Source organism: Phyllostomus discolor, chromosome 3 (genome assembly GCF_004126475.2).
Source record: "Phyllostomus discolor isolate MPI-MPIP mPhyDis1 chromosome 3, mPhyDis1.pri.v3, whole genome shotgun sequence".
In the NCBI taxonomy this organism is placed as follows: domain Eukaryota; kingdom Metazoa; phylum Chordata; class Mammalia; order Chiroptera; family Phyllostomidae; genus Phyllostomus; species Phyllostomus discolor.
The window spans coordinates 37,011,615-37,028,802 of record NC_040905.2 but is presented as its reverse complement, the minus strand read 5'-3'; the positions used below and the strand labels follow the sequence as shown (position 1 = coordinate 37,028,802).

At 46.6% G+C, this 17,188-nt stretch overlaps 1 pseudogene; it reads left to right on the top strand.

Annotated features, from left to right (window-relative positions):
* The first annotated feature begins 15,390 nt into the window (after positions 1-15,390).
* On the top strand, positions 15,391-15,485 carry LOC114513924 (annotated as a pseudogene).
* Positions 15,486-17,188: the final 1,703 nt, after the last annotated feature.

Below are 17,188 nucleotides of genomic sequence, written 5' to 3'. Positions count from 1 at the left end.
AAGTACGTAGCCAAAGAAATTGAAAGCTTAGGGAGGGCCTGAGTGAAGTTCAGATATGGAGATGGATGGATACCCTAAACACCATGCTTTGGTTCAAGATCCCCAAAACAGCTATGACAATATGCAGTAAGGGCATTTCCAACTCGTGTATTAACAGAGAAAAAGAGATAGGAAGACAAACCCTATATTAAAATTCAGAACCTCTGTTATTACCCAACTTACCCAGTCCCTACTATACATTTAAAACCAAGCAAAAGATAAGCTGGATATTAAACACAAATCCCAACTGAAATTTTCTTAAGGCTAAAAGCTTCCTAATATCCTGAGATTATGGATATAAAGGAAGAACTCTGTGCTTACCTATTGGATTGTTCATGCCATTTCAAGGTTGAACCCTGAATGCTGAACTTTGGTTTTCTGGTTGAACGTTTGAGGTCCCTGTGCCCTAAATAATTTACACTGTAAGCAGGACTTCAAACCCAATCCTCTTTCTCCTAATGGGATGGGATTTTTGTGCACACTTGCAGACGTACGGTTCAAATATCAAACACTTGCTGATCAAAAAATAAAACAACAACTTACCTGTTTTTATCAAACACTGTATAGAAAGAAAAGAAAAGAAAAAGATAGAGAAGAGAAGACTGTCCATCCCCAGAGACTAGAGCTACTTTGATTGCACAAGAACATAATCAGAGTCAGGAACCCAGTGGCAGAAACAGTCCCAAAGGAAATCAAGATTAAGATGCACACTTCGGCCTTTTCCTACGAGCACCAACCTCCTGAGCTCAGGATCACATCAATTCACATTTCACAATGTGTTCTTAACTTAAGAATCTTAATATGCTGGTTGGAATTAGCTGTATCTTTAGAGAAGAGCCTAATCATGACTGTGTCTTCCTCTGGAGAGACTCCCCAGTAGATTGGAGGCATCAGCAAGATGCCCTGTCCTTCTGGTACCTGGGAACCGGGAACAAATAAATAAAAAGTGTGTGTGCGCATGTATACACATAAGCATATACGTGTATATGGATACAGAGCAATAAAGGTATACATGAATCAAGCACATATATTTTCTTCATATTAAACTAAACACATAGCAGGCATGTCCTTCAGGACACTGGGAAACTATGCTGTAACGAAAACACAGATTCTAGAAAAATATCCATGTTCCATAATGACTGTAGTAATTATTTCACTATGTGTATGTGTATCAAATCATCATGTTGCACACCTAAATACATACAATTTTTACTTTAAAAACAAAATATAAAAAATAACAAATGAGGAAATGAGACTTCCTATATTTAGTGAGATTACGGTAATGGGTCAAGATTTCTGTCCCCATTATTGGAAGCAAAATGACACTCGAACTGCTGGGAAGCTTCAGGGAAAAAGCGGAAAGGCTTCTGAAGACTGGGGTGAACCCGTGTGAGTGACGGGGTAGGGGAAGGAAACCTCAGCTTCACCCGTGTTGGGGCTCAGGACTGTGGACACATTTCAGAGCGTCCTGGCTGTGGCTGGGGCCTGGAGGGGTGGGTGTGGAATCATCTGCCAAGCTGATAATCTCTACTGTCTTGGCAATTCCCCCCAGAGGCGATCCAGAAAGAAGCACCCCAAATGCCACAAATCCTGCTTCCCTCCGGGCTGCCTCCTTTCCCAGTCCCACTTCCCAGAAGTAAGAAGTACCATCATCATCATTAACATCCCTTCCCTGAGATGCTATGATCTCTGGTCACATAGCCATTAAGAGTCTGCAACAACGAAATCCAGCCTCTGGCTGCAGATCACCATGTGCTCTTTCCTCCCAGCCTGTGAGCAAGTGTCATTCCCATTTGTGATTGCCAGGCAGGCCCTGCCTCCTGGGGTACAGGGTAGACCCTGGGTTCAAGCCTCCTGCTATCCCCTGGCACTTTCAGGCCAAGGCCCCACCCTGCTGCTCTTGGCAGTATTACCCTCCAGACTATCATCCTGGAACCCCCTCTCCAGGCCCCATCACCCACAACCACCTGCTTCCCCCACAAGGGACAGGAGAGCTGAGGTTTCAGGGCTCACACTTAGACAGAAATTAGAATATTTTTAATGTTATGAGAATGATAGTGAAAACTTGAGGACAAGAGTTGCATTTAATTTGCAAATGTGTATTGAAAAGAATCCCTGAAAGAAGTTACCATAAAAGAAAAATAATGATGATTGAAAACACACGTACTGAAGAGGAGGGGCATGTAGCAGAGGCATCATGGAGAGCTGTGGGTGTGTGGGAGCCACTCTCACCCAGAAGATGTCTGTGAGTTGACGCAGAGGAGACCTGGAGAGAACACTCACGTGTGCCAGTCAGGAGAGCCATGTGGAAGAGCCCAGGCAGAGAAGGTTCCTGCAGAGGAGAGGGGAAGGAGCACAGCATAAGAATGGCTCAGTGGGAGATGCTTGACTCTAGAGCCCACCTTTTAGCCCAGAAAGCAGGGAACAGAACCTGCCAGTCAGACAAGGGATCCTTACCTCTCCAGAGGCCAAAAGCAGGTGTCATGGAGAGACTTGGCCGGGTACATGTGGAGGATGCTGGGGACTGGCTCATCCGACCCCCATTCCAAGCTTCTCTAAGGGACCATCCTATACAACAGACACCATGTGAAAATTGAGTTTCCCATCCTCCTTTGCAAGTAGGGGTCCACATAAGATTAGGTTCCGAGAATTAAGTGCACAGGTGCCAGGCCTCAATGGAAAGCCCAGCGAGGTGGGGTGAGAGGCAAGACATGAGGTCCTACCTGGCTCCAACCATGGCAGAGGCAGTGGGCTCTTCAGCAGGCAGATGGGAGCACGGTCGGCCCAGTGGTATCTCACAGAGCTAGCGTGACTCTGCAAGCTGGAGTTCTTTCTGGGGGCTCTGAGGAGAGCCTGCTTCGATGTATTTGTATGCCACTTCATACCTGATACTCACCCGCTCCTGTTTCAACTAGCTAGAGGGATTTCTGTCATCTTAATCAGCATAGGCGATGGCGGACCCAGCATATTTGACCCCCAAGGTGGGTCACTTTTTTCATGCACTCCTCTATGTGACAAAATTATTTTCAGTGATAATCATATAAGACCCAGTAATTATTATTATTCTCATTAGTTCATTCATCTTAAAACATTTCAAAAGATACATTTCTGTGTTTAAAATATTATTGGAATTCAGTCAAATGCTTTATGTATGAACTAAAATTGGCATTCGCAAAATTTTAAACAAAAGTTAAAATGCCACTTCATCACAGAGAAGAACGGAATTGAATGAACTGGGGTTTTGTTTCCTGGCCTGGCAGCCTCTGCGCTCTCAGGCCTCTCTCTATTGTTCTGAGGCAGGGATGCCGGGCATCCCAGGGCTGGACACAAACTGCCTGAAGGCAGATCAAACCATCTAACACTCTCCTAGCTGGGAGTTCTCCTAATTAACTTTCATGTGGGGTATTATATTTATTAAAGGATAAGTAATAAAATATGCTAATTTGAAGTGCGTACACACACCCACATGCGAATACGTGAACAGATCCAATTAGAGTTCAAAAGTCACCACAGCGATTGTTTGGAATGTGGACCAACGAAAGATTTGGGGGAAGGAGCATTTTATCACTGACATTGTTTAGAATTGCCAGCATGGGGATAATAAATGCAGACTGACTTACAGTCGATTTTATTATTGGTTTTAAATTCTCAGCAGACACGGCAGCCCCGTGCCACGAGCACCAGCCAAGAGCTCTGTTCATGCAGGCACCATGGCCCCTGTGTCACTGGGGTCACAGAGCCTGAAAGAGCCTGAAAGAGCCTGATTCCAGGTTTGAGGACACCGAGAGGAACATGGGGCCTGAGGGGAAGTGCTGAAGGGTGAGCCTGAGACACAGGGACCTTCACCACACATGCCAGAGGCCTCATTTGGAGACCACATGACCCCACAAATTCTCAATATCACTGAGGCATGAGGATGCCCTCCCAGATTGCCTTTAGTGAAGAGGAACTGAGAGCCCAGCGCTGTGTTGAAACTCTGATGCCAGGTTCTCAGTAGCAAAGTGACTCACGAACCCGAGGATGATGGAAAATGTGCTTCAGCACAATTAAAAACCATTTCGTGTCACAAGTCCTCGAGGGCACACACAAACACTGGAATCCATAGACATTAACTCTGCCGATGCTAAAATTCCACTTCCATCTAAACCCTGAAATTCCCCGCTTTGCCAGACAGATGAGCAGTACACGGGCATGCCTGGGGGACAGGAGTGTGCTGCCTCGGCAAAGGCACAGCCACCATGCAAGGCACGACCCAGCACTGTCTTTAATGAAAGCATCTTCTCTCTCTCCTTCCAAGTGGTAGCCACCCTGAGAGACATTGAAAGTGCTTTGAGGGCAGAGACCGAGTTTCTGTCCAGTGACCCTCATGGTCCCCGGTGGCACAAGTCTGATGAAAAGCTAATTTCCTAGCTCTGGGGAGAGTCAAGGTTGTCTTTTGTTCTCTAGATGAGAGACCTTTAATGCAAAGGTGCAGACTTGCAGAGGATGGCTACAGTCAGAAGCCAATTTTACCAGTGGCTCCTGAGACCCTGGGGAAACAAGGGGAGGACATCTCCCTAGATAAAGAGGACAGCAGCTACTCACCACCAAAGGAGGGCCCTGGGCACTGGCAGAAAACTGGCAGGTGTGCATTGCCTCATGCTCAAGGACCCTCAGAAGGCTCCAGGCAGCAGCGGGCCAGAAGTCCATCCGCAGGTCCTGAAGATGCAGCCACAGCTCTAGGAACTGCATGCCAGCTTTCTTGCCTGGCACTACCCAGGAGAACACCACGAGAACTCCATCCTGTAGGACCAGTGGAGGTTGGGGGTGTTGTGCTACACACAGCACAGGCAGGAGAGGTGGGGCCCTCCAGTCCGTGGCTCAGGCCCAGGTACTGGGGAGCAAGGCTGCCTGGCTTGTGCATTTCAAACACAGCATTAGCACCTTAGCTCAGATTGCTGTATTCCTGTCAAGCAGTGTCAGCCAGCCTTATATCGAAAGGGACTACAGGCCTTAATTACTCCAGGGAACAGTGTGGTGGCCAAACAAAGAAAGGCTTGTTACAAAGGCCCCTTTGTTGAAAGGACCTTTGCCCGGATTGCTTCAGGCACCCCTTACACTACCAGTCTCCAGCCGGAGCTGGGAAGCAGTACACGTCCAAGTAACCCTCTAACCCTCCAGGCTTTCAGAAGAACTGTGTATAGCTCAGGTTCCCTGGCTGTGTGATCTGGGACAAGTCACAGATTCTTCCTAAGCCCCCCTTCCCTTATGCATACAATAGGACTCATCATTGTGAACCTCACCCACCTTCGCCAGGCCCCCCGTGCTGAGTGGCCCGGGGCTCATAGCTCTGGGTGGGGTCCCCACACTGCTGAACAGTATCTGAGCCCTACAACTGGCTGGCAAAATTAAATGGTACTTTTACCTATGCACTCCATCTCCCCACATATAATAAGCAAAAGAAGTGTTGGTAGAGGTTATTTTTCCTTTTTCCCATCTAGGATCCAACACTCCCCTGCCTGGAGGAACAGGGCAGAAACCCGCCTCCCACTGATGAGTGAGAAACTCCAATCCTTAGAAACAGAGAAGCAGGCCGGGGATCTGCCTGTTGGCTCCCACCTCCTCAAAGTTGGTGAGAAAAGTGGGGTCCTGAGAGACAAAAGTTCAAGGAGGACCGAGATTCTCCTCGATGTTTGTGGAGTCCAAAAACTAGGTGCTGAGGCCAGCAGGAGGGGACACTTCAGGGTCCTGATCAACTGTGCCGTGGGGGGGACCTGGGCCATACGTTGGCTGCCCTCAGCCCGAGGTCCTGCTGCTTTTCTGACCTTGGCTCCGCCCTCTGTCAATTCTGTAAGCTAGGGGGTGGATAGGCTTCCAGCACATTCCTTTTCTGCTTAACTAGACTTGGGGCCTGTGCTTGTAACCAACAGTCCTGCCTGATCCCGTAAAAGATACAGCCAGGAAGGAAGCTACCCAAAATACAACTTAAAAAAAAAAGTCTGCCTACACAAATATATTTCTCACAGCATTATGCAAAACTGAAAATGGGAGAAGATCCCACACCCAGCAGGGGTGAAACAGTTAAACAAGCTCCGATCCATTTCCTTGGAAATGCAAGCTCTCATCAGAACAATGGGTGCGGAGATGACACAATGACAAGTAAAGTGCTCACAAGACAGACTGACACGTAAAAAGAGGATCAGAAATTGTGTACAAGACACTTGACCAGCTTCCCCCACTCTAAGCTCCCTAGGGGATAGAATTTGTATCCGTCCTGTTCAGGGTCTATATCCAGATGCCAGAAACAGTAGGCACTCGACTAATACTTACAGAATGAATAAATGAGTGAAGGAACCAAAAAACCGATTTGCATAGGGGAGAGGTGATAAAAAGCACCCTCCAATGTTATTAGTGACTGCTGTAGGTTAGTCAGATTTTTTAAAGCTGTTGTTTTCTTTCTTTTTTTTTATTTTCAGCATTTTTATTTATGTAGTATTATTTATTTTCCTGAGGGGTGGGGAAAGTGTGTTTTCTTAGCCCAAATCACTAGTAAGTGACCCAACTTCTAATATTTACGTGCTTTCTCAAGAAGCCTAAGTTACCACCAAGCAGGGCGGCGATAAGGGCAAAGGAATGTCCGCTCCCCTTGCCAAGTGGAAATGCTGGCCAAAGCCAACCATTAGGAGCTGGCCCTTCAGCCAATAAACACTGCAGTCCTGTGAGAGCAGCACCGGCCCTCAGGGCCCCACAGGCTTGGAGCCCTTCACACCCAGGGCCCAGCCAAAGGCCTCGCCCTCCCCCGTTCCTCTCGGAGACACATCTCCTGCCTCCTTACCAGGGCTTTGTCACAGGGCAGGAACTAAGCAACAGCAGATTCAACAGGGAGTTCAAAGGAGTCACCACCCCATCTGATTGGCATTCAGCTGAGGTCACCAACTTAGCAAGTGGGATCCCATTCCAACTCAGAATGACTAAGCAGCGGAATGAAAAAATGGAGCCTGAACTCTGCAGCAGGAAGAAAAGAGGAGGTGACACCCCCCACTTCCCAGGTGAGCTGTGAAGAAAGGAATCTGCTGCAGAGCACACGGCAGGGCTGGCTGTGGGCACCTGCTAAGACCACCTGGCTCTGGCTCTGGCTCTGGCTCTGGCTCTGTCTGTCGCAGCCTCTCTCTCTCTCCCTCTCTCTCTCCCTCTCTCTCTCTCTCCCTCTCTCTCTCTCTCCCTCTCTCTCACTCTTTCTCTCTCTCTCACACACACACACACACACACACACACATTTTCTTCATGATAATATGAATACAGCCACCGGAGGAAAATGCTGGACATAGAGAAAAGACATGATTTTAAGCACACACTGCACAGGCTCAAATTCGCCTTTTTCGTGCCTCCTTCAGAACCTCTTTCCACAGCTGCCCCTTCCCCTGTTCACATCACTGCAGCTCCATCCCAGTCTGACCCAACCCAAGGCCACAAGACCCAGGCTCCATGGCACACACACGGCAGTCATTTTGTCCTCCTCATGAACAGCCAGGTGCCCACAGCGCAGTCTCAGCTGGGCAGCAGCCCCACTCAGACTCTGGGTCCCTGTTCAGCAGGGTTCCTCCTTCAAGGTCCTGAAGCACCAGACCCAGCTGGACATGTCCCCCTCCTCAGAGTCCTGCTCTCAGCTTTGTGTGCTCCCTCTTCCAAGCTGCCAAGGAGGTGCAGGTGGGGAGCCAGCCAGGCAGCAGCCCGCCCCAGAGGCTGTGTTCCAGCTGGGCAGGGCCCCTCCTCCAAGCTTCTAGGTGCTAATAACCCGTGGCTTCTGTTTCCCCAGCCCGTGGGATGGTAGCTGCTTCCTACAGTTAATATCTCTGACATACCTCAAGGTTCCTTCTTCGTCCGTTCAGTCGGCTAATATCAGATTAATTAATTCCCTTTATTAAATTCTTTCTGTAAAAAATAACTATGGTGATGAACTCCTTACCTAAATAATGTGTAAATGATGACAAGATTTTCTGGAGTGATATTAACAGTTTCCATTGCCTTGGTTAGTTTTACTGTATTGAATTTCAATTCATTGGATTTTTTTTTCTAATTGTGCTATAATTTTATAATCTTAAAAATAAACTATGGTGGTTTCTGTTTCCCTGGTTGGACTCCTATACTGATCTAGGAGAGAAGCTATCAGGAAGAGATGTTTCAGGTTGAACCTGCCAGTGAAGACAGGTTTCTAGGTGGTTTGATGGCGTGGCCCACCTCCTCCTCACCTGGGTGGGGAAGAGCTTTCAGCACATTCCAATGACAATTGTCCAAAAAAGTGTCCAAGACCTAATTGGATGTCACCACCCACCAAGCTATCCAAGTCATTGACCATTTCTTACATTCTGAGGGGTTTGAGGTACAAATGAACCGTGTAGGAACATATGTCTTTTTTAAAAGCCAGAGATTCCAGAACTCCTGAGGAAAGAGGGTCTTGGCAAGGACAGAAGATGGAACTGGAGATGAGAATGCTGCAGAACAATTATGCAGACGGAGTCAAGCAGCCTCACTGTTCACAAAGACCAAAGGGAGGCCACCACACTCTCAGTCGGGAGGGGGAGGACTATTAAAATCACAGGTGGTTGTAATAACCACACACACACTCAGTGCTGACTTTCCAGTCCCTATCTCCTTACTTTGGGAGCAATTAGTCTCGGGTGAAAAATGGCACTTGCAGCTAATTGCACCTGCAATTACCTACTTCCGGGTGCAATTAGCCACTTGAACCTAATTCTGAGTGTGCAAGTGTTTAATTTCATACGTGAGGAGGTGATTCCAGATACAGTTAGTTGTGCCCTCAGTCCTTGCACCTGCAACTAATTGTGACTAGTAAAACAAGTCTTCGTGCAAGTCAGGTTGAAGGCCCATATGGTGACCGGGTTTCGGGGAACCAAGAGTTGGCTTGGCTGGGCTGATTGAGGTACATGTGAACAACATGGAACAAAGGGACAAATTATTAGAAGTTGTCAATATTCTTTGCCTCTGTGGTCACAAGATCCATGTCCCCTTCCTACAGGCATGCTCCTCCCAGACTGTGCAATACAAAGTCAGTCAATGCGAGGACTGGCTCAGCAAAGATAACGGAGAAATTCCTCTGCTGACACTGAGGAACATCCATATGGCAGTGGTCAGAACTGCATTCTGGCCAATTCTCCACCAGTTGAGTTAATTCTGAAGAGGTTGTTCAAAGCACTGAGGTAGCAGACATTTACTGATATCCTACTATGTGCTACATTATATAGTGAATGAGAGATTAATAGGCATGGCTTCTGCCTTCAATTTCATGTCTGTTACACAAACATTTATTGAGTAGCTACTATCTGTTTGGCCTGTCAAAGGGCTCATGTGCTTATTGGAAAAATCTATTTATTCTGCCTTTCTACAAAGATCTATTTACCAAGCTCTCTCAGAATCCACATTAAAGTGAAGAAGACAGATGTTAGACAGCTATTTACACAATTAATGCTTCGTTACAAGGCTGCAAGAGTGCATGACTGGGGCCTGCCCTGTGCTAAGAGTTCAAGTTAGTCTTCTCCAAAGAATTGATGCTTGAGCTGAGATTTAAAAGCTGACTAGGGACCTGGCTGGTGTGGCTCAGTGGATTGAGCGCTGGCCTATAAACCAAAGGGTCATAGATTGGATTCCCAGTCAGGGAACATGCCTGGGTTGCAGGCCAGGTCTCCAATAGGGGGCTTGCAAGCGGCAACCACTCACTGATGTTTCTCTCCCTTTCTCCTTCCCTTTCTCTCTGTCTAAAAATAAATAAGTAAAATATTTTTAAAAAATAAATAAAGCTGACTACGAGTTACCTAGGCAAGGGGCTAGGGAGGGTGGGCTCCAGGCAAAGGAGATGAAGGGGCAAAGGCTCTGCAGCAAGAAGGAACATGTCGTTATTGAGAAATGGGAAGAAAGCCGAAGGGGCTGAAACAGAGTAAGATGGAGAGGGTGAGTTTTATGTGATGAGTGAAAGGAGATCCTTGAAAGTACCCAATGATGTGCCTCACGAGGAGACAGAGGACGGTCCCTGACAGAAGGGGAGCACCGTGTGGCTTCTCAGCGTTAGCCCAGAAGGAATCTTGGTATGAGATATATTTTTGCCTCTCTTCCTCTAATTTCACCAAGACCAACATAGATCCTGGAAAAGTCAGAAGGGAAATGAAGTATAGGGAGAAAACAAATTGCAAATCAGCCCATCCCTCCCAAATGCACATCCCTGAGCTTAAACTTAGGTAAATAACTTTGATCTGGAGGTGAGATTGAAGTTTCACATTAGGCTGACCTGAACTTTTAATACTTGAAAATGAATTTTATTTTCCAAACTGAGGCTGTTCTGACAGTCGGAAGTGATCCAGAAAGCAATGGGATCTGTGTGAGATGTTTCTGAAGGATGGGAAATAGGGACTCACCTGAGAATATCTGAAGGTTGTATGTCAAGAGACACACAGCTTCTTTGTGACTGCACTCCATGGAGGTCTGAGAGGGCAGGGTAGGTTCCACAAAGATAAGAAGACTCCACACTGGTAGGATCTGGTAGAGGGGAGGGTCCAGGCATTGCAGAAAAATGATGGGAACACAGGGGATGAAGTCTGTTCTCTGCTGGATGGGAAATTTCAAAGTCAGGCCTGCCTGGAGTGGATGGTCTGAGGTGTGAGCTGTAGGGTTGGGGTAACGTGCAGTAAACTCATGTGGAAGGTAGCCTTGAAGGCCAGGAAATAGGAGGCAGGTGTCTCTAGTAGTAAACTTGGCTTCTGCTCCAGACTCTTAACAAGGTGCAAAATGACTTAGTTTGAGCCTAAAGTAGGTGGGGGCAGTAGGGGGCAGTTGACCAGGCAAGCTCCCTTCCAGAGCTGAAATTACGGCTTTTCTCCTTGCTTTCTTCCCTGTGTATCGTGCAGTGGGATGATGAGAAGTTCACCACTGTGAGGACATTATCTCTCCATCCCAGCCCCGTTGCCAGCACTCCGGGCCAAGCTGGAACATGTCTTCAAGGGTACAGGGAGAATAGAAGGGTCCCTTCTTCCCCTTCCTCTCTTGTGGCCAAATTGGCTCAATGCTCATCAATTATGCTACTCCCTCCTTAGCACAGAGGAAGACAATATTTCCCAACCTCCCTTGCAGTTAGAATCATGGACCTGGATTCTAGTTAAGCAGCCAGTACAGCACTGGCCCCTAAAACATTCAGTCCAGCATTCCACTCATCCTCCTCTCCTGCTTCATGAGGTTGGAAACAGAGGACTTCAGGTGGTGGAGACACATGATGGCAAGAAACTGCTTCCCTGCTCAGAGAAGAGCATCAGACCCGCACCAGGCCATGACACAAGCAGGGGGAAAAACGTGTGCTGGGTTAAGCCACTGAGCTATGGGCTTATTCATTACTGCAGGGAGCCTCCTCCACCTTAGCCTGGCTAACCCCACCGCAACCCATGTTCCCAGCCCTCTTGTTGCCCTCCTTTCTGCCCTCTTCATCAATGTTTTGTGCAGCAGAGTATTACAACCCTAGAGGTGGGGAAGGAAGACCCACAAAGAAAACACTTGGCCTTTCTCTGCCTCACCCAAATTGTAGCATTGCTGCTCCACGGCCTTGGCTGGTCCCTCTTCCTGGAAGGCTCCTCTTCCAGATGTTTGCTCAGGCAGCCTCTCCTAGGCTGAAATGACCCTTTCTCAAAGGGGCTTGGGGCCACCTGGCCAACTACTTACCATCACAGTACTCTCCTTTACCACCTTTAGGGTGCTTATCAATTCCTGAAATTATCTTGTTCATTGTCTGTCTCCTTCCAGGGTATCATCTCCGTGAGAAAAAGGTCTAGGTTTCTTTATGATGCTGTTTCTTTAATGCCAGGACATGCCCACACCTACTCAATAACTAAGTGTGGAATGACTGAATGAATGCATGAATGAATGAGAAGGTATAAAGATTCACACTTCCAGGTCATCTAGTCTCGCTTCCTTTACAGATGAGGAAATCCAGCCCCTTTCCCTAAAAAGAGGAAAGAGAAAAGTAGCTAGTGCAACTCTACCATGCTAGCTGTTTCTGGAGTGCTGAACTTGGATGTGATTTATTCAAATGAAAACTCTGGGGGAATTGTTTCGAAGGGATCCATAAAACAAATGTCATTTTCACCTGGAGAATTCACCCAACCTTCTAACCAATTTCAAATATAGTTTTTTAATGCAGATTTGACAAATTTGAAATCTCTTACACAAAGCCATTTATCATCTAATGTGTGCCTGCCCTGCTCCACAGTTTAAGTTATAGCTTTTTAATGGGGTAAAACATTTCTATAAAATCATCAAAATACCTTAAACCAAAACTGCCTATAAGAAACTGATGAGATTCAAGCATTGACTCAACCCCTGAAAACACCAGCCTTGCCATCAGCACCCTGGGCACATCTAATAAAAGCAGCTCAGGAGGTATAATGAATATCTAATGAACCATTTTGTATGTCTTTGTGGTCTCCTGAATTGGAAATAAATCAATGAGCCTTACAAAAATGCATATTTTAGTGGTGTATTCATAAACAATAATCTTGTTTTTCTATTGTGACTCAAGTGTCATTCTTTTTATAACACGACTGGAGATTTAATAATTTATTTTATAGATACATCACCCAGGGCTTAGAGGGGGAGGGCAACCTAGTGTTTGATTTTTGAAATGTCCTTGTGTGTGGAAGCTGTGTGGATTGTAAAGGTAAACCATCGCAGTCCGGATCTGGCAGGGAACTCAGGACGTGGGAGTGATAACAGTACACAAAGTCTGGAAACTCCCAGGGATACAATACATGGCAGCCTCGACTGAGTGCGGTGGACTGAAAGAAGGCAAACAGACTGAGATGAGTCCTGCTTTACAGGCAATGTCACTGAGCCCAGGCTGGGCCCCGACCGGCTCAGCCAGGGGCAGCGGGTCTCAGTGGACGGGAGCAAAGTCCGTGGCAGTGCGGTGGCACGTTCCCCTGCAGACCTCCCTTCGACCCTGCCACAGGGTTCAGCGGGGCTGTCCGACCCGCTGCCTCCGCTGGCAACTGGTGATTGCATCCCCTCCAGTTGGCCTGCGCTCAAACCCTATGACCCAACGCTGCCTCTCTACCTCAGCGACTTCCCTTCCAGAGGCCAAATATAACCACCGCTTTCCCGACTCACAAAACCTCCAGTCAGACGGCGGTGCTCAGGGACAGCCGGCCAACGAGCGTCTCACCGGCCCAGCCCACAGCCAAAAATAACAGCCACTTGGTTAGTTTGGACTGGAAGACTCTTTTACCCTGCTGTTGGGACTTTGGAGTTATTTTTTGTTTTGGTTTTGTCATTTGGAAGTAAACAGAGTAACCGAAGAAGTTGCTACATCAGCATCCCACATCAGACTCATGCATGGGTTTAGCTCCAGTCGTGGTGGGTGACGAGCAGAAAGGTATTCATCTCTTAAATCTCTCCGGTCACCCACACAAAAAGAGTCTAGCAAGTGCATCTCATCCCCACTCTGTCCAGCACTGCCTCCTGCGCGGCCACACTCATGCTGGGACCCAGCTGCCGGGCTGTGTTTCCTCCCGGGTCCACCTGGAGTGGATGGAGTAGCTGGAAGGGGCTCCTCTGCGGGGCTGGGTGGGGTCGCTTTCCGGTTTACACCCATGATGCGTCTGGGCAGCAGACAGACCTCGGGCCCCAGAGCTGTCAGTTCAGTGCCCTCCACTAGTTCTAGAATGACTTAAATTATTCATCTATGTCTTTAAAAGCACACAGTATTCAACAACAACCAAGCCCACTTTTGATCTGCTTCCTGACACACACGTCTCTTGTCAACCAGAGTTTACTGCAGGCCAACCGACACATCTTGTTAAATCTTACCTAGCACGTGACGCTAAGCTGAAGCATGCAGAAGAGATCCAGGCTGGGAGAGGTGATTGTCTTCTCCGTGCCCTATTCCCAAATGCAACGAATAATAAGCAATTGTGTAAAACTATAACCTTCGATTGTTGGAACATCTTTGTACGTTTCTTTTTCCAAGACAAAGTGTTTTCTGGTATTATGTTTCTAAAAATACTCCCTCAATTTCTACATGTGCATGCATATCACATGGATACAATGACTTCATGTCATATTGTATGCTGTCCCAGGATGAATAAATAATTTATGCATTTAATGCATTTATCAGCTCTCGTGTGTGTGTGTGTGCGTGTGTGTGTACACATCCTCTGTGCTAATGTCAAAGATGTCTTTTCTTCTTTTCTATTGAATTTATTGTTGTGACATTGGTTAATGAAGTTATATAAGTTTAAGGTGTACAATTCTATAATACATCATCTGTATATTGTTGTGTGTTCACAACCCCAAGTCAAAGATGTCTTCTGCATTAATGAAAGCAAGCAACCTCTTGGATGTTTCTCCACCATGAAATCAACTTTGTGTCTTATCTATCAAATGAATGGAAAGAGATAACAGGTCCCTGTTCCTTACAGAAAACTGAGCACCAATCTACACCAGAAAAGGAATTATAGTAAGAATTTCATGTTGAATATTTTCTGAAGTTGCTCCCCTTCCTTCCTTTTTTCTAAGGAAGGTCTTTATTACTTCAAGGCCACGTAGATTACACAGAGAATATGGTTCCTAGGTTTCAATTTGTTCTGTTTAGGTTGCCTTTCCTTGGACTATTTTTCGTGCTTGTCATCGAGAGCTGCGTCTGAGCACCTAACAGTGCCAAGCGCGGTACCAGGTGTGTGTGTTTGGCAGTCCTCACCTCCACTGCTGTCCGCAGGCTCTGACTCGGATTTAACCATGGTCATCATTCACACCCTCACGGCAGCAGCACCTTGGGGTGCTACCAGCAGTGACAGACAGGAACGAGCACCGAGGCCAGCAGCTGCTGTGGGGTAAAGCCATGTGACTGCACCTGGCTCCTGTTTGTCTTTCTGCTGCTGCTACCTCTCTCCAGCCATCTCCCTCCTTTGGACGGCTTTTGTGTTCCACTGATGCCACGAAAGAATCACCGGACTAATTCCATCTTAAAGCAAGGGATCTTAAAACACCTAGCTCCTTTTAAAGGTAAAGAAATGGAAGCCCTGAGGGATAAGCTCCTTGGCAAGATCACCAGGTAGTTGCTGGCTGAGCAATGACTGGAATCAAGTAACTGAACCCACTTTCCAATGCTCTTTCCACTGCACCAGTGGCTTGTCAACATCTGTCAGCACAATCTATGGCATGAAACCAGTTTTATATCATGACCCACAATGTCTACACATATATGCAACTAACATTGAAGTCTCACAAAGCAATATTTATCTTTACTGTATTATCTTTACTGTATTTGACATACTTGAGTATTTTCTACTGCAGTATATTCATTTAAAAATATTCTGGAGATTGCTTGCCAGCATGTGTACTAAAATTGGAACAATACAGAGAAGATTAGCATGGTCCCTACACAAGGATAACATGCAAATTTCTCCCATATTTTTTGTACATTTACCAAATGTTCCTTTTCTTTCCAGGGATAATATTTATAGATATACAGTCAAATAATTTGCATTTTTTCTAATTAGATACATCGACTGAATGTCTCCAAAGGTAGGAGTTAAATTAGATATGGGGAACGGGGTGGGGAAGGGAGGGGGTGTTCCTTTCAGCTCCAACCTTCATGCAGCTAATCAGGAGTGACCCTATTGTCTGATCTGTCCTTAATCCCAAAAGGCAGAAGACTTAGTAGAAAGAACATTGGGTCTAGCTCTGACCCCACAATCTTCCAAGTGTGTAGCTTTGGGTGAGTGTTCTCTGGGTTCTGTTATCTCATCTGCAAGATCAAGCTGTTGCTAATTGACAGAGTTCTGAGAAGTGAATGAAATAATGCAAACGAATGCAATAAAAAGCTCTCTACACAAGATTTGTCCTGGAACAGCAATGGTCTTAAATTCTCACATTTCAGAGAAATATGGTGTCTCAAGATGTTTCTGGATTCTCATCAAAACACCTGCATAATGTATTATGAATAAATTTGGTACAATAAAGAAAAACTACACCCTGGAACTGACTCATTTTTAAGTGCTTTTGCAGGTGTTTGGAGAGGAGGGGTCGACCCCATATCTTGAAGATGTTCAGCTTCAGAAAAGTAGAAGTCATTGGAGACCAAAGATGACTCCATGCTCTTGACAGGGAAAGGTGATGAGTCACATGTTGAGAAACATGTTTAAGGAAGCCTGCTAACACTGAGGACGAAGAGGAAGAACTGAAGGAACATGTGGTGAAATGTTCACGTGCTACAGCCATGCGGAAGGCTGGCGGGGCAAGTGAGGTGGGGAGAAGGGAAAGGAGCTCCAGGTGCCTCAACGGTGCTCCCATTTCGTTGGAATCAGGCATCACTCAAGGTGACTGGGTTTGGTTTCGGTGTGTTCCAGCTCTGGACTCACAAAATCTGATTAATAAAGATGAAAACAGAAAGATTGACACAGAAATTACTTATGAAAATACTCAAAATGTCTGCAGGGACCTTGCCGAGGATGACAGTTAGGAGGACTTTTGACAGTGGGGAACACCAGGCTGAGCCATTCCGGAGCTGGCCGTGATACTGTGCTCAGAGGTTCTGTGGCTGGGGCGGGCGAAGGCATCACTGGCACCTCGAAGGCAGAGCAGAGGTGGTTGCAAAGATCCTGAAGAGGAGGGGGACCCTGGAGTGGGCCCAGGGTGTGGAGGTAACATTTCTAATTCCTAAAATAGTGCACTATCACTATTAATGAGCTGTTACAGGAAGCCCAGTCTCTGTTTCTCACCAGCAACCTCAGAGAAATCACTTGGAAAAAGACTCTGAAGAAAAGGTTACAGGTGTCAGTTACAGATTTTCAATGACAAAATATTTGACGGCTTATGGCTGTGACTGTGCATGCCCACAGACAGTGTATTTTGTGTTTTTGAACAAAAAGACATGTGTATGTCCCTTTAAAACATGCCAGCTAGGCTTACAAAGTTTATTCCACAACCCACCAAATAGAGTGTGGGATGGCAGCCTGCCCCACGTGGAGAAGGCCCTGTTCCCTCTTCTCCCACAGCTCATCTCCAGCCTGCTCTCTTCTTCTCCTCTGACACCTACTCTCATGGTTTCATTCATTCCAGAGTTTTCTCAGTTCCCTCTGGAGCCTCTGTTCCATGGTGAGTAGCCCCCCTCAACCTC